We start from the raw sequence: 19,011 nt of genomic DNA on the forward strand, positions 1-19,011 counted from the left end.
AGAACTGTTATAACTCTGGTTTTGGTCAGCTCTGTTTTATTACTTTTACTTAATTCAGCCCTATATGCACAAAAAGGGTGGCCCTACTGACTGTCTCCTATGATGTAAAAGCACCTTCTGTCCCTGCGTTATTATTGACTCGTTCAAAGCTCACAGGCTGATTGCTCCATACAGAAAGTGCTACTGAGGTTTTCTACTCTCGGCTCAACCAAGGAGGCTTCCAAGAGTTACACCTTTAGTGCCTTGAGACAGCTTGTGGCAGCTCTCTAATTCCCTTGTCGAGACCATTTTGATCGTGTTTCGGAGAACGGAAGCGATCCATTGTCAGGTTCATGGTGTGCAACAGCAGGGATGTCTAAGGCTATGCTGCTGCTCTGATTCATCTCAGATGTCTTGAGGGTGACAACAGCAGTATTCTTCACGTTGCTTGACGGCACTCACAGCTTACTCTAGCCGCAGGTCCCACCATGACTTCAGAGCCATAGTATATGAAGCAGATACTGTTGAGGAGTTGAATGCGATCTAAGCTTATGGAGGGCGAGCAACAGAATTGGGGTGACTGTTTAATAAAATGCCTATTTATTTATAACAATTTATAGCACTTAATTATTTTGTGCTGAACTGAACATCTTGTGAAATTTCCCATATTTCCTATTTTAATGCCCATTTTCCTTTGTATATTTAACCAGCATATTTATGGAGATAAATGCAAGAAGATAAGCTAGAGAAATATATGCTGTGTTTATCATCCATACACCTTATTCATTATCCAGCTGTTTGTGATTGACCATGTATTTTTAACCACATCACCTAGTAATGAACCTTCTTCACCAGAATTTATTTTAATATTCCAAATGATGTTTTAAGCAGCTTCTATTTCTCATAATAGGTATTTTTACTAGCTCTTATTTTCTCCTCATACTATTCTCATTACAGTGGGAGTCAATGTAAGGAAAGCATACGGCTTCTCCAGGTAGAAGTATGCAGTCATGCCCATAACATAATTAAAAGTATTGTTTTCTCAAGTTACAAGACACGTTGCCTTAAAAAATAAGAACAAATATATACATACATCTGGACGTAGACCACCACAACTGAGAATAAATGGAGACAGATAGATACTTCCGATTGGAGACATTATCTATCCAGAGGGATACAAAAGCACAAAATAGATTTGAGTGGAGAACAGGAGTGAGTGAGTACGTGTTTACACACATTATTACATACATGGTGAGGTTATTGGTAAATTAATATTTCAGAACTCTGAACAGATTTGGAATTCAGTTTAGTGAAGAAAGAAATAAGCTTAGTTTTATTTTAGCCAAACAGCATTATCCACGCTTAATTACTCTTTCCTTACATTTTAAGTATTTCCATCTACAGAACTGACAGGTCTCTAACAAAACTGGCAGTGAGTACTAGAACTGAAGTGATACATCTTCTCTATGACATTGATATTTAGATTATGTAGACAGACATATAGATAAATCACAGCCCGCCATCTTATCTTTGAGGGAAGCAGATCTGCCAGAAAAATAACTGTGCACAGCGAATGTCAAACTATACTATCATACAAAGCTCATATATTTATCATAATGTTTATGAGAAAACCATAAGGAATAGTTACTCTGGTAACTACTGGTTGGAAGTTATTGTCAGGCATAATGCAGTTTCTTAGAGAAGAAAACCATGGCTGAAAATCTTGGTATCCATTACCCACGCCATAGATACAACCTTACTGTATCAATTCTGCCCTTTGCTCGACTAACAATAAATGCAGGATATACCTCATAAGAATCACAAGAGTATCTGGCTTTTGTTTTAATAAAGCCCTTTGGAACATTTACCAAGCAGAAGAATTGTAAGAGACTGAAACTTCAACAAACACAAGGACTGGCAGCATACCAGTAACACAGCAGCAACAACAACAAAGCACCAAGACAACAGCTGGTTTGATATCAATACCTCGAAACCAAGGAATTGCAAACACCGTTTTTTAGTACTGGTGAAAAGCACGACTCTTGTGCCTCTTTGTTGTACGACGTTCAAAGTCTTGCAATACTTTCTATCCAAACTCACCTTCCAAACAAGATCATTTCACCACATGTATGGTCTTGGCATACGCCTCAACTCCAAACCAAACTGCAACCTTTCAGGGCAGCACACCGTACCCGTGGTGAGGGCCAAGCTTCCCTACGCCCTGCCCCAGCCACGGCCACGGCCACTCCAAAAACACAGGAACGGCAGCAAGTTCGCTGACACAGCAGTCTGAATCTGCAACCTAGGAAACATCTTGCTGTTTAATAGAAAAAGAGCCCGTAACAAGTATACACAAAACCATGGTATTTTCATAGTTTTCGGTCACCCATGAGAGCTTTTAAGTCTTTGGTCTAAGAGATCACAGGATGATATGACAAAAAGAGGTTGCAGCTAAATATTCCGTCAAGCTTCTCTGCAAAACCAAGGACACTCCAATTGGGGCAAATTCAAACCTAGAATTATTGTTCTGGTATTTTAAAGGGTAGTCACGGAGAGTAAAAATGGATCACATTTTTTTATTTTTCATCTTCAGAAGGTGGTTATAAGATTTATGTAAATATATCAAAGCTGTAAGGACATTATGAAAAAAGCATGGCATTTACCAACATTTAGGGCATAACTTAAGAAGCTTCAGCTAATCGATTGATATCAATCATGTCATACCTACCAGAAACAACATTTTAAATTTACAACTGGTGATGCACAACAGACATTCTTATTTCTGCTCCAAAGGGACCTTCCAATTAGTGACAAAACAACTTTTGTAGTAACTTCACTGTCAGACAGATCTGCAGTCTGATAACTGAAAGCATACAAATGAGTCAATAGACCTCTCATTTTTGTGAATAGGGCTGTATTTAAGGTACAATACCATGGTATACATAATACACAGTGTACTAGGCTGCTGTGGATGACAGCATCTAATAAATGTAAATATTTTTAATTAGTAGTATTAAAGTTAATATAATTTAAACATGTAAATAAATATTGCTGCACCTTCAACTGTGTTTAACATACAGGTACATTTATGATAACCAGACTGAACTGAATGTGGTCTTGATGTAATTTAATCAAAAACTTTTTATTCTTTCACTTCCTGCCCTGGATATGTAGAAGGGGCTCAGGTATCTAATAATGTTAGCTCTATTTTGTTGGGAACAACATTAGTGCTTGAAACATTTCAAATTGATTTTTTTATAAGCCTGGTACGCCAACAGATGCATCCAGGTCCTCTTGTAATCTGGCAAGCATGTGGGTTTTTGTCAGGAAGCTACAGATGTACCACTGACTAATTTAACAGAATCATACAGAGAACATGCTTAAAATAGCACATTTTCCCATTGCCTGAGTGCTTTTCCTATACCCATACACATAACTAGATTAGATCACAGTGAGGGTACAAGAGCAGCAAAGTCTTGTGGCCATTAGTTTTGCTGTATTAAGTTTAAAAGGATCCATTTTAAATGGTGGATGGGAAAAAACAACCCAAAAATTTGCAAATTCCCTTGACAGGCTGCTGAAAAATATGTATTTTAAGTGACCTACATAAAAGCCTGAGAAAATAGAGTGTATTTTCTTTCCAAAACAACAATACCAGTAGAATACCTCCAAAAGCTTTAAATTTTGCCACTGATAATCGCATGCTCCCAGACCAGAATTTGCTTGCAAACTCAGAGCATGAGAATTAGCGGACCAAGAGGCGAACTATCAGGAAGATCTTTGACGTCACTCTGCAACAAAGTGAAAGATTTGGGGGGGGGGGGCGGGGGACGACACCCACAGAAAAACTCCTTGATTTAAGCAACACAGAGATGATGTCGCAAGGCATTACAGGCACTTAACTGACAGCACGCATCTGAAGAGGCAAGACTGGTTCAATTTTAAACTAGGTCTGCATTAACTAGTAATGCCACTCTCTAGGAATAATTATCGTGCCGTAATAAAATGTGATTTTTTTTTCACAGTTTATACCTTAAAGCACAAAAGAAAAAGCATCCTTCAACCTTCATTCACATACTGTACACGAGATGCCACAATAAATTAGATCACGGGCAAAACTTGGAAAACTAAGTGTTCTGGTAGATCACAAGGTAGAAGGCGTTCTTATACTGACTTAAGTGTTATCAATCTGTCAAGCAAAATTTGCTTTCTGCCAAGGGTGGGATTTCCTGTTTAAATTTAAATACCTAAAGTATGTTGCTTAAGTCTGAAACAGTCACTGCAGACTCTCCTTAAAATTAATGGGAAAAAAGAATACCCACTTCTATGGGACAATTCATCATACCTGTCTTAAAAACTCATGTAGGAAACACCTTCTAGAGAAGTCAGCTTCTGTCCTCTCATACAGAAGGATCATACGTAGTTAAATCTTAGACAGTTTCAGATACCTAAATTAACTAAGCTGAATCTAACTCTAAATGCCTTGGAATTATTAGTCCTTTGATTCTTTCACATCATAACAATTACCCCACAATGGCTGTCTCAAGGGTCTAACTGGTAAACTCTCAAGCAATGAATCAAGGAACAGATGAAGGTTACTTCAACGGGATGTTTACAAGTGACTACACAAATCTTGTGTTCTCTTCAGCGAGTCAGAAACAAACTACTGCTGTGACCGTAAAAGAAAGTGAAACTGTTCATTCAGCACCCTCTGTGGTAATGCACGATAATAAGCCAATTGGAGAGAAACATTTGTATTTGGGGGGAAGGAAAAAGAAATTAAAAGCGTTTTATGTAATGCACTATAAACATGTAGGAAGAAGCCAGGCTATCTTTGCATGAAATACAAAAGTTTTTGTTTGAAATCACAAAATACATGAATAAACTTTTATCAGAAAAGACTACAGGGTCAGCGGACAGCAAAGACCTTGCAGCTCCTGCTGCGGTCTCTTCTGCTGAGGAGCCAGGGTGAGCAGTTGCAGTAGTGAGACAAAACCAAGCTATTAATAATGCTGACCAGGTGGAAAAGCTCCCCTTCTTCAGACAGCTTCCTTTAGGAACATTCTTGAAAAAGAAATTGTAGCTCTCCTTGAAAAATGAATGTTTTCTCTCTCAGTACTCCACAGAGATCATTACCACGTAAATGATTGCAATCTGTATAATTTCTTTCGTGATGAAAATCAAGAATGTTGCCTTGATTATTTTGGACAAGAAAAAAAAAAAACAAATCTGCGGCCCTTCTTCAATCTCAAAATATGATGCTATTCTTTTCGACATTTTTATGAACTTCCTAGAACCCACTGACAGTAATAGATTTGGCCAGTATATTCTAGGAACATTTTTATTTCATTCTTGAGTGACACTTTAGTGGTTGTAGGTTTTGGTGGAGAATTGATTAGAATTCAGTATTATACAGATACAGTTGATAAAAGCATTAATCAAAGTAGGCCCCACAGAAGCTGTGAACAATAGATGAAGTATCTACACAAAAATATGATGCAAGATAAACGGTATCAAAATAATAAAGAAAATCTCCAAAATAACAGAGAGAAGAGGACATAAAGCAGACATTTATTGAACATAAGGTGACTTAATGGTTCGTGATAGGGATGGAAAGTGTATGTCCAAGAAGGGATGCAAGTATAGTCTGATAAATTTTGAACACTGTATAAAAAGGGTTGTCAGAAACCAGGCATGCTTTGTATTGGTCTCGGGAAGCCTGCATAACGTTGTACTAATGCTTTGTCAACATGCATCGTGTACAAGCATCTTTGTGTGTTAGATCATGAGCATGTTAGGGCCATACCTTGTAGGCACTAAATATAGAGGAGCCATTGCCACTGACCCCAGCCTGCGCTCCTTTATGAAACAAGAACGGTGCTGAAGTTTCCAGACTACAAAGTAATAAACCTCTGACTATAATTCAACAAAATAAACTAACAGAAAAGCAATAGTGTTGTTTTCTCTTTCCTCCCCTCTGAAAGGGTGAAATTAAAAGGGGATATTGGGTAGCTAAAAATGGTCACAGCCAGACCAAAATCAGCAGAAGAAACTAAGAAATGCTACTAAATTAGCAGTAATTTCTCAACATCATTGACAATAAAGTTAAAGTCTTTTGTTCTTTAAGCTGGCCTCAGAGACCAAAAAGAGAATCACAGTAGCTGACCAAAAGCCCTTATATATAATAAGATCAGTGTCTTTCTGTGTATCACAAAAAGTGGCTACTTGAAAGAAGCTTCGTAAAGATGTTCAGTTAAGACTCTAATAGTACTAACCTATACAGAAGTTATGCTATGCAGAATGCACACAGAAGTGTTTGCCTGGGTACACATGCTACAAATTCCTCAACTTCAGACAGTAATTGAAACTGATGCAACATCAAAGATTTAAAATTAAAAAGACTTAAGACACCACCCCTTTTGCCCCAAAGGAAAAAGTTCACCTTAGTACTTCAACACTACTTATTAATAATCAGTCCTTATAATTTAACATCTTTCTTAGGTCTTCAAATTCAATGTTCTTACTGTACCTCCCACAGTTCCCTCACAAATTTGCTTAAATAGGAAGAATAATTTCATTCTTAACAATAAACTTGGACCAAAAATAAAAATACAACATTGTGCACGCTTACAAGTACGCATCGATACATTAGTAGCAAAGGAACATATTATTATTATTATCATAATTATTACAAAATGCATGCCTGAAATTGCAAGGATTCAAAAGCATTTTTATTTCAAATCAGTTTTAAAGAGTATGATTTGTCTAACTTGTTATTAGGATTTCTTCAGATGAAAGGAGAAAAATGGATTAATAACAAAGAACATACTCATTGAAATCTAATTTCTATTATCACAGCTAAGTGATATTTTCACATGCAAGCTGAAGCTGTGTATTTTGTGATACACAGTCCCTTAACATATTGTCACTCATTCTCTGCTCTTAGTTCTGTTGAATTGAAAATAACGGTGCCTCAAGTAACCGTGCAGTATAAAATGCTTCCATTTAGCAGCCAATTCTCTAACAACAGAAAGAAATAAATTAATCATTCCCGAACAGTGTTTTCAGCTGAAGAATACTATCCACATAAAACCCCCTTAAACATAATATATACCTGGATTATTATCAGCACTACTCAGATGGCTTAATTTTTTTTTCCCAAATTACACAGCAATAAAACCCATAACATGGAATTTCTATTCCACAAAATAATGATATTTTGTAAAAACGCTGAATTCTCTGAATCAGGAAGAACTCCAGCAAATGACAGAGATGAAAGAGAGTAAGGAAACAAAAGAAAAATATCAGGAGCTGCCCCAGGTTCACGGACCCTCAAGGCAGTGCCAGTACTCAAAAATCCTGTATGCTCATCCACAGGGCTGGGGTTAATTTATCCCCCGAAGTGAAGCTCCCTGCATGGGACCAGCCTTCTCAAAGCACCGAGAGCTCCATCTCCATCTCCATCTCCCAGGCCTTCGGGGTCACAGAGCTACTCCAGAGCCCCCCAGTCCCCCTCAGACCTGGGTTTCCAAGGCTGCCAAACTCTCGTGTGAGACTGCAGGGAGTCGGTAATAGGGAACCACCAGTTTGAACAGGGAGTACTAGGGCTTGGTATCTCTTCATACCAGGAGAGCCTAGCACTCAAAAAAGCATGGCTAGGAGCACACCCCAATTTATACCCTCCAGGCTTTGTGGCAGACAGCTTTCATTATAGAGCTGCATTTAATTGGCTTCTCACATATTGCAAAAGCACTGGTATTACTAAAAGTTATCAGGTGGGCTGTTGTGGTGAAAGACTGAGGACACCTATTTTAGTTTCCACCAATTTTCATTTTCTGATGTGAAAAATTTTTTTTGAAAAATGTTGATCAGTTCTCATCAGTAGCGGTGTCATCCTGTTGCTGCCAGAATACCTTTGATTGCTGAATGTGCTGAAAATCAAACACCCGCTGCACATGTGTTCAGTTATGTTGTTAAGTGCTATACTGAGGCACATGTAACTCTACTAGTACTGTGTGTAGTGCACCTTTTGCTACCCTTTTACAGAAACAGGGACTAGGAGGCAGTACCTTCTAGAAAGCAGGGAGAAGAACTGGGCATCATAAAATTACAAGGGCTGTAACAGCAGAAAATGTAAATGGTGGGATGTCATATACGGAAAGCTGAAGCTTCCTGATCAGCTACAGCCAATAGCTACACAGTTGTATTAGGCCAACTGCAATCTAACTTTTAGTCTGGACAATAATAAGATGGTACTAATCCATTTAATTTTTATTTCAAATTGATCTCTTCTATCACAAAATCTAAGGAGCTCGTAGAGTAAAAGAATTCATCTTCACAATGCAGTAAGGAAAAACATCTATTTTCTTTCCCTAACAATGAAAAAATTGGTCTTAAATCATGTGATCGTGACACTGAGAGTATTTATGAACAACAACAACAACAAAATATAGACTTTGGTAAGGGATGCCTGGTGATCTTATTTTTCCCCTAGTCTAATCCTGCATGCAGCTTCAAACACCTGTGTCAACTTCCTAGCTAAAATAAGAGTTTTGACACCACACCTCCAATTTTTTTGACCAGAGGACCACTTTTGCATCTTCTTCTTGTCAGTCTTGCAGCAGAGAATACAGGCACGCTGCAGTTTCCATTGCATAGCTTTTAGATCCCAGTCTGGGAATCCCTGCCCTACTCTACAGTTGAACAGACAGATTCAAACCACTCTTTCTTTCAATTGATAAGCTATTTTCAAAAAGACCATCTTTTATTAAGTAATTTATTATTTAGAGTTGTTAGGAAAGTTCACATGAACAAAGACAAGCTGACTGGCTGTGTGGCAAACCTCGCATTTAGGCTCTCACTAGTCACTATATATGACACATCACCTCAGTCAGCTGGTATCATTTCTACTCTTGGACTGAAGCTTTTCCAAAACCAGTGACAGGAATCATGCTGAAAATACTGTATAATAGGATGCTCAAAATCCTCCTTCTGCATGAGTGCATGACTATTCAAATGACAGATATTCAGCCCACAAATACTGGAGCCAATAAAATCATCCCCACAAATGTTTGTGCACATAAAAGACTGAAACAACATCATGAACAAAGCTGAATCAATTAGCCTTTCAAAAGTCAAATGAATACTCAGAGATCCAACATCAGTCTCAAGAACTGGACCTTTATCAGGCAAGAAATGTGTATGACAATGCAATCAAACATAAACAGAAGAAAATTTAAGATTGTCATCCCACTAGCAATAGCAGAAACAGTATTGTTACTGAACAGCAACAATGCTCAGTACATATTGCTGTGGGAAAGAATAAATGGCCTTTTTGCCTTTCCTTGCGTAGTAATGCATTAAGTCTGAGAAGGTCATTTATGTTACCTAGTGTCTTCTCAAAACTGAAGATTTTAATCAGAGTTTACATTTCTGTCAGCCATTGTGTAGCCTTGTTTTTGCAGTTCCTACTATAAAAGATCAAAAAACTGCTATTTTGGGGGATGTTAACAAATAAAGAAGTTTATCTAGTGTCAGGTCATTTTACTGACCAGGTAGGCCCTGTATAATTTTTTTTTTTAGAGCTTTGCTTATCAATTACCATTAATCTTGACTTCTGTTGCTATGGTCTTTCCTGAGCGACGCTTATGAATGTGTAGTGGGGTCTGATGGAGATTAATGTGCACAGTAAAACAAGGGGACAAAAATACCTTCAGAAAGGTATGGCCTCAGACACAATCTGTCATCGAACCTTATCTGCTGCTCTGATAACAATAAATTAAGAAACATCTCTAACCAATGGTTTCTTTGTTAAAATCAAATCATAATCACTAGCTAAATTGAACACGTAATCAGTGTTACAGTAAATGTATTACACTTACATGTTGTTCAGAACACCCAGCAGAACATCAGCCCGTTTGCTTTCTGCATCAATAAATAATCCTGATTTCTCGCAATAAAGAAATTCATTTCTGGAAAGACAAAAAAAAACCAAACAAAACAAAACATGAGGTTAAATGATTGGCAGTTTTTTCAGTAGTCATGCTCTGGTAATATATGAAAAAGTAAAACCTCAGCTGGGAAATTTACAGGAACATGCTACAATTTCATTTAAAAACCTGCATAATTAAATCTTTATTTGTGAGTATGAACATGCTATTAGCATTTTATAAGAGTCAGGAATATATTTCATATATAGGTAAAAAGTAACTGGAGCTGCAGGGAGTTTATTATTTCTGTTTTATTTTGCTCTGCCAGGAACAAAGTTTTTGCTTTTCAGGAAGCATGCATTCCCAGTTTCAATCAAAAAGACCTTTCACAAATATTCTGAAAGAAAATGGAATCTTGGCCAAAAAAACCCCATTTTTCTTAAGAAAAAGATATCACATTTTCCTTGAATATTAATGGTAGAAGGATTGAACGAAATCCTGTAGATTATATCCCAGAGTACCTCTCTTTATCTCTTTTTGATATTTATTAATGAGAACACATGAAGAAAAGAAACAGGTAGGCTGAATAATAGACTCTTACAGTGAAATCAGTTTAACAGCTGAGTAGACTCGCAAGAAAATGTAGAAGCTTTACAGATAGATATAGTACAATTTATGAGATCCAGTTCATTCCTACTGCTCTGACAGCAGCTTAAGAGAGCTTAATATTTCCTCTAGTAGGAAATAAGACTGATTTTAAAAAATTTTGCCTCTTGCACCTCTAAGCAAATATCTTCTAGTTAGTGTGGTTAGTAAGTTTTATTTCTTCCTTATCCTAAAATATCAAAACATGGTAAGATTTCCAGTCAGTGTTGTGGAATGTTCCTTGCTGTCAAGAGTGAATTTCAAACGTTTTTGGTAAGTGACCATATTCCTGCAGATTCCTGAATTATGAATTTAAACCTCATGACAATAGGCTTGAGTTTTTTACACACTCTTTGTGACCCCCTGTGAAAAAGTCCTCAGCCGTCCTACAGAAGAGGATGCTAAATACTGAGAAAAAGATGACTTAGAAGCTTTTAGTAATTCTAAACCTTTCAAGACTGAGAGAAAATACTACTGAGAGTGAGCTGCAGTGAGAGAATCTGTTAGGTTGTCCAATAAGTCCGCTTAGTATCTAAAGCCTCATCAAATACTTACAAAGAAACAAGTGATGGCACGCAGGAATGAGTGCAGGTAGCATGATACAGCTCTCCAGTTTTGTCAGCCCTTCGTGGAACAGTGATTCTGACATACCGCGTTTATCTAGCCATAAAGAAATACAGACTAGCTGTAAGCACACACGGCCAAGATTAGCTTGGCTTACAATGTTAGACATACAGATATGGAAAGGCAACAGTACGACTTAAGTGATTAGAAACATCTCAAAAGAGTCACCTTGTTCTGGAAATTTTCAGGCACACATCAGTAATCTGGACTTTTAACAAATCTCACCCTTTAAGAATTTTTGAGTTAAGCAAATGTTAGAAGCTTAAAAAGGTAAGAAATACAGTTACATCTACAGGCTGATAACAGGGTATGCAACTTATTTGTTGCTGATAGTTCAGTCCTACCAGCTAGCTAGAGCACTGTTTGCTCCTCTCAGAAGGTGCTCAGTGACTCATATGACTTAGCCAATTAAAAAGGGCTAAATTGTGCTCAGTTCCTTGACAACTGTGCACTGAGGACTAGAAAACAGTGTGATGACAAAGCACAAAATTGGCAGCGAAGGCATATATTTGAGAAACAAATTATAAAGCCAGCGTTCTGTAGTGGAACTCTTTAAAATATCTCATATGTGAAAAGCAAGTAAGGCTGGCCAGCCTGTGTTGGCAGAAAGCAATCAGAGTGCTCGTAAAAGGTGCAGTCTTGATCGAAGTCATCCTCACATCATGGGAATGAAGACTCTCCTTCCAGAATCCACCAAAGCATATTGCCTTTACTTCACTATGTTAGTCCTAAGGAAATATGCACTCCTTTAAATGGGTGGAAAAAAGCCAGGTGGTGAGACAGTAGATAAAACTTCTTAGTATATGAGGTGCAGGGGAAAAAAAAAAAAAAGGAAAAAAAAAAAAAAGATAGAATATTCTCAATAACACCTTGCCTTGTTTGATGACTTCCAGTTGTTCAAAAGTCACATATGGGTTCACAGGGAGTAGAGAAAAGCATCATAGGAAACACAGTAAAATAATATTTAAATTTCTAAGCTAGATAGCTCTAGCCTTTCCTTCACCAAACTATGTCTCCCATAAAAAAAAATTCCAACGATTCATTCATATGCAGCTCACCTCCCCTGACTCTCATAGACATGTCTCCACAGGATCAGGTAAAAGATAACTTATTTCTGTCTAAGAACGCAGCAGTTTGATGCAGCTTCTCAGCCTTGGATGATACAGTTAAGCTTTCACAGATGTGTATGTGGCCACATAGCACTAGGACAGCCACCTAAAAGCACAGGCATGGTTAGGGCCTGCAGACGACTACACAGAAATATCTACATATTGTGATTATACAGTATATGGAAGCATATACAGTATATGGAAACAAAGATCACTAGAAGAAAAATATTAAAAATTTGAGAGAGAAAAAAAATTGAATGAAACCAGAGAAATGTAAAACTTTAAAAAATAAAATCTATTTACTGACATTTAAGAACTCATCACTATAGAGCCTTATAGAACACAGCTCTGGGAAGAGGAAGAGTATGATGGTTTTAGGAAACAAATCTGCAGTAGAAAGATGAAGTACTTCAAAATACTTTCTCATAGTTCATTCTCAAATAGTGACCAAAACCATCACTACTAAACATAAAGAGCTGGAACTGATGAGCTTCTTATGTAAAAATGTTTTAAGCTTTAATAAACATTATTGTAAGTTTGGTACTATGAGTTAAAGGTTTAGCAGTGACATTCGTAATAGCAATAGTAGAAAAAGTAGTAAGAGAAGAGTATAAATGAAGGTGAGAATCTAAAGATTAAAATACTTTTAATCAGCATGATGCATTATTGCTGTCATTATTAAATTTTTGTGCTGTTATTGTACTAATATATTTTACACAAACATTAGTCAGGGCTTTTATAATTAGTGATGTCTACACCACGGAGAGACTTCCACTTGAAAAACTGTAGCTAAGAGAATGATAATGATTATATACGGCGACTTTAGAGACTTAGCAAAATATGTAAGATTTATCTAATATCCATACCTGCCGAGTAATGCCGCTTACTTTTCTTTATTAATAGCCTAGAAATATGGGATTTCAGGAGAATTCAACTAATCATCTAGCGCACACACTAATTTTCTGAAATAAAATCAAGGATCTTCAGCCTTCTGCCTGCTTACCTCTAGTTACTCCTAGAAACTATTAGCAGAAAGCATCCATGACATTATTTTTCCATTGTTCTGTTATTTTAGTATTACTTTCCCATTGTCTTTAAGCAACAAATAGAAACAATAACTTCTTGTCTCACCTACAGTGCACATGAAAACCACTGATCACAGCCTTCAGTGTAACAACCAACACTAAAGTCCTTCCGGGATTTCACCTTCATTTTTTCCTGCTATCAGAACCTTTATATTTGTCAAAACTTCTCTAGTACCCAGTTGTAAATAAAATGCCCCATCCGCTGTTAAGTGGAGTGGAAACGTTACTATGTCATACATACAGTTCTGGTATATTTATTCTTTTTTCATTGTTACTTGCTGTTTCAGCTGCAGTATAATGCATCAAATGCATTTACTTTACAGTCTGCTATAAGCTCCAGCTATGTGCAATGCTGACCCTTTTCGAGCCCTCTGCCCTGCAATTTCTCCAACATTAACAGTTCCTAGTTACTTTACTTCCAGGCTATCAGGACACAATATAAAACTTACATATATCTGTATTAACTCATTTTCCATTAGTCTTACCTCTATTTATTTTCTGTGTTATTTACTATTAAAAATAGGTTTGTAATTCACTTTTTTTGGTGAAGTTTAATAGAATAAGGTCACTGAATAAGTCACCTTCTTTTCAGACATTTGTTATATGCTCACTTAGCCCAATAACATCATACAGTATCATAGAATGGTTTGGGTTGGAAGGGACCTTAATGGTCATCTAGTTCCAACCCTCCCTGCCACGGGCAGGGACACCTTCCACTAGACCAGGTTGCTCAAAGCCCCATCCGACCTGGCCTTGAACACTGCCAGGGATGGGGCAGCCACAGCCTCTCTGGGCAACCTGTTCCAGTGCCTCACCACCCTCATGGTGAAGAACTTCTTCCTTACATCTAACCTAAATCTACCCTCTTTCAGTTCAAAGCCATTACCCCTGGTCCTATCACTACATGCCCTTGTAAAAAGTCCCTCCCCATCTTTCCTGCAGGGCCCCTTAGGTACTGGAAGGCTGCTATGAGGTCTCCCTGTGGCAGACCCCCACTGTAATGTCACCTGTCCCTGCCCTCCCTTTAATCCTGACCCATAAGCTCTCGGTCGGCTCCTCATCCATCCCCAGGCGGAGCTCCATGCACTCCAGCTGGTCATTGACATTGAGGGCAACACCCTCTCCTCATCTCCCCTGCCTGTCCTTCCAAAAAAGCCTGTATCCTTCCATCCCAACACATCTCTGCGGTGCCAACAAGATCACAGCCCTGGAGGTGCGTGCACGTCTACCTCCTCTTGTTTATTCCCCATGCTACGCGTGTTTACAGAGGCATTTAAGTTGAGCCGCCAGTGAAGCGAGTCCCATGGTCTAAGTAGCTGAGCTCCTGCCTGCGGCATCGGTCTCGTAACCATTTGTTGATTCGCCAGATTTGACTGGCCCTTTCAAACCGCTTCCCTTTGACCGGGAGGATAATAGTCTGTGGGCTGTACAAGGCTTGGCAGTCTTTCAGTGACACCCCTGACACGACACCCCGGTAATCAGGACGCCTCTAGAGAATGCGTCAGGTCGGCAGACGGGTGCCTCCGTACCTCTCAGAAGAGACTCGCCTACTACTATCACCCGTCACCTTTTCTTAGTTGTGCTGGTTGTTACGTGGGTTGCAGAGCGGGCTGCCTTACTCAGCTCTAGCATCTCTCCTGACGGGCTGGGTCATTCCTCTTCAGTCTGCAGAGCGGCGAAGCGGTTCTGCAAGGGCACCTCAAGCTTCGGGGGAAGTCTCTTCCTCCTGCAGGTCCTCGCCGTTGCAAGCTTCCATTCTTCCACGTTATCGGCCACCCTCCCTGCTGCGTGTGCCGGCGGGGGAGTTTTTGGCTGTTTGGCCGTGGGCTGCAGGTCCACTGCAGACTGCCCGCCCCTCCTCAGCCGCTCTCCCTCCTGAGAGCTGCCGGCTCCCAGTGGATCTGCGTGCTCCCCTGGGGTCTCCCCGGCTGAGGAAACCCCCCGCCGCCGTGCGCCGCAATCCCCCACTCTGCTGCGGAACGCACCTGCAGCGGGGCCGATCGCCTTGGTGAGGCAATCTTTCATATTTTCTTACATCTAATACTCTTCTAAAGCCTTCCCATACAAAGTCTTGTAACTCTTTTGGTAGTTATAATTCTCATTTTGCCCCAGCCTTTCCAATTTTGTCCTTACATAGACATTGGTTCTATACGTAGCTACAACTTCTTTATGCTCTTAATGATTTCTTTTTTAACGTTTAGATTCTTAAGAACTGAGGGGCGACCATGTTGCTTTTCTACCACACGCTTTTTTTTTTTCTTTTTTTTTCTGCAAAGGCAACCCATAGCACTACGATGCGAAGTAAATGAAGTTTTCTGGATGACAGAAAGAGCAACTGAGTTGACACAAGGCCAACCAATTAGCCCACAACAAAACCTGAGATGTCATCTGGATTTAGAGTGTTCATTGCTAGTCAGTCCCTTTAAATTAACTTAGGGGAGCATAAAGTAATAGTGTAGGGGGACTAAAACAATGCTTATAATGAGCAAAATAGGAAGAAGACATAACAACAGAGCTTTCTCTGCCAAAAAAACCCCACTGAATTGTGCCTAATTTCAGCAGTGCTGGGGAAACAGAAGGGCCAATTAAGGACCTGGCTTCAGGTTCAATTTTCATCTTGAAAATGGATTAGCATACCTGGGTCTTATATAACATTGCTCTTACATTTAGAATTAATTCTTTACCTTAAAAATATTAGATTGCCAATACAGCCGAGTGGCATGGACAACTACTCAATCAAAACCCCTCTGGGAATTCAGAACACAGCAACTGTCTAAGAGCCAACACAATAGCAGTACAAAACAATTCAAGTTAGCATTGGCTTTATTCAAACAGAAATTTCAGAATTTATACAGCTACACAGAATTAACTGTAAGAGCTCGGGTTTTGGTCAATATTTCTACTGCTAAAAAGCCAAGCAATAGATAATGTAATTACTACAGGAAAGCTCAGCTTTAGTTTTATGTTTCATCCAGAAGAGCAGGTGACAGCTTCAAACTCTTTTTTCTAAGGCACTGGTTCAATACAGAATCATTAGGGTAGAGCAGTGCCTACAATTCACAAGCTTATCTCTTACATTGTTTGTTTGTTTGCTTGTTTTACAACTGCAACATAAGGAACAGTCAGTGAAGGCTGCTCATAGGAAATTAATTGAGTAGCACTTTAAGCTTCCAGGTGTGTTATAGAGCTTGTGAGAAATTACTCAAATTATTGCAAAAAGTGCTGCAACTGCAGGGACAGTCACGATGTTAGGTGGTGTTGCTTTGGGGTTTAACATTTGCACTATATCTCACAACTAAATTACAAAGGCTTAGGAGTTTTTCTCTTGCAACGCCACTGGATAGACTTACTCTTTCCTAGTACAACCTCCCCCTTTCCTTCCTTCCTAAAATAAATGCATTGAATGATGCCAAGTACTGCCCAGGCAAGACATTATTTTTAGTTCAATCAACCTATTTTCAGAATTTATCAACATCACGAAAGACTGCAGAATCTTTTCAGAGCCCAGAACAGTGCTGCTGCCTCCCAGTAAGAGCTATTTCAAGCTGGCACACTGGCTGTTGAGGGAATACTGCAAATAATGTAAGCGTTAGCTAATGTTTTCCCCATTTTAGCCAAACGCTTTACAAATTTCTTTTATTCCTGTATTTCCCATATTTCAGAAGTGCAGGATCAGAGTTCTGGAGAGAAAAGGAAAGCTAAAAAGAAAATTCTACTTCATTTCTGGCAGTCTGTGTGTGTTACTGGGGAAAAAAAAAATCACAGAAAAACAGGTCAGGTATTTGTGAATGCTGGTCACTCACAGAACTGTGAGCTATTTTAAGTCAATGGACTTTAAAGTGCCCTGTCAAGAAACACTCAAAATTTACAGGTTAATACATGCAGGATTCACTTCATTTTCCATATCGCCCTCATGAACTTTGCCGTGTTACTTAATCTTCCAATTTAGTGAAGGGGGAAATACAAGTTTCTTGAGATTACTGATGGCAAATAGGTACACAGCTCAGAAAGCATAAGGTCAGAGCATAAGTTTAAACAACTTTACATGCTTTCAGGCCTGAAATTGCAGCTCTGCATGGAAAGAAACTAAAGCCAGTTTGGTTGCAATATTTCTATGCTCTCAAAAGCAAGTAGAAAGAAGAGCCACACTGTATCAATTAAAATGAATTGAGAAAACAACACATAAATGTTACATTTCAATTCTGAGACTGTCTCATAATTAAAAGGTAAGATGTTACTTAATTTCTCTTTGTTGCATTTATAAATATGTATTCCAATCACTGGCAATTTCTTAGAATTTTGTGAATGCTGCAAAGTGCTTCTTTTCCAACAGGTCTTCAAACATTGATTACCTCCTTAATATCAAAATACTTGTATGAAGTTATAAACAGTGTTAAAACAGTAGACAACTTAAAAGCAGTGCAGGCAATGCCATGGGAACTCAATGTCATTCATGTAAATTTGATGGATGGAATATTTAAAAAATAAAAACCATGACTGTAGGAACTGCAATAAAGTAACAATGTACTGTCGGTTATAATAAAACCAGGAGACAAATCTGAGGCAGCAAGCCATATACTGATTTGTTCTTCAGAGCTTATAGGGTGATAGTTAGTGTGACTTTTGTTAAACCCGAAGACAAAAACTACAGATTATTTTCAAAAGTTCCTGCCAGTTGCTGAGACAGATGCTTTTCATAATAGTATCTAAAGGCTATAACATTCATGATATCAATTATCAAATAGTAATTATAGTTCTATTGTACCATGTTTGCAACCATTTGACTTAATTACACTCATACCCCTGCATAAGTGCCTGTACATATGACGATTATAGTCAGAACTTACACATTTAAGTTAAAATTTATCCTTAAATATAATTGAAAGTTTGCTTTTAATCACTGCTTTTAAACTGAATTAAAATCTTAATGTTCTGTTCAGAATAGAAACGGTCTTATGAATAGGCATAAGAGCCTCCTATATAAGTTATGGAAAAAAAGAGCCAGAGGAAAGGCGCAGTGTTGTACTGCAATATAAATCCTAGGTGCCTTGATATCAACCAAAGCAGAAAGGGGTTACATTTGATGATAAAAGCTTTCTTCAAATTGTTATATTTAGTTTAGATGTTTATTTATCTTTATTTAAATATTAATTTAATTTTTTTATTTAAATATTTGTATTTTACAGGTATTGGCCAAATTCTATTATCAGGAAAGAATCTAGCCATCATAAATAAATCTAAAAGCAAATATTAGAATATATACTGAAGTAAATTGATAATTACATGGAAAATATCAAGAATTTAAATGACACCTACAAACCTCCTCCAATACACAGTTCGAAATTTGCAACTGCGTTGATTAGTTGTATAACCTTTCGATACAGAAATAAAACTATGGAGATAATTGAAACTAATCAAAATTTAACAAGTGTTAGCTATGAGCTTGAAAGTATTTGTGAATTATGTACAGATGAACTGTTCTGAACATGAAATAAATACTTATTAGGATATTATTATTAAGAAATTATCAACTTATTAATCAAAAATGAGTTCAGATTTGTTGACCTACATCTTCAAAACCAGCTAATTATTCATCTGTAGTTTGACAAAACTACACTGTATTATCAGCACATTCATTAC

The 19,011-nt window shown here is 38.0% G+C and overlaps 1 protein-coding gene across 5 annotated transcripts in view; it reads right to left on the minus strand.

Annotated features, from left to right (window-relative positions):
• Positions 1–19,011, minus strand: part of LRRC4C (leucine rich repeat containing 4C) — a 565,233-nt gene that overhangs the window by 326,352 nt on the left and 219,870 nt on the right. For all 5 annotated transcript variants that reach the window (XM_052781909.1, XM_052781908.1, XM_052781907.1 and 2 more), the window contains exon 2: positions 9,861–9,950. The gene's annotated coding sequence lies outside the window, so the exon portion shown is untranslated. The remainder of the gene's footprint in view (positions 1–9,860; positions 9,951–19,011) is intronic.

This window comes from Harpia harpyja, chromosome 3 (genome assembly GCF_026419915.1).
Source record: "Harpia harpyja isolate bHarHar1 chromosome 3, bHarHar1 primary haplotype, whole genome shotgun sequence".
In the NCBI taxonomy this organism is placed as follows: Eukaryota; Metazoa; Chordata; class Aves; order Accipitriformes; family Accipitridae; genus Harpia; species Harpia harpyja.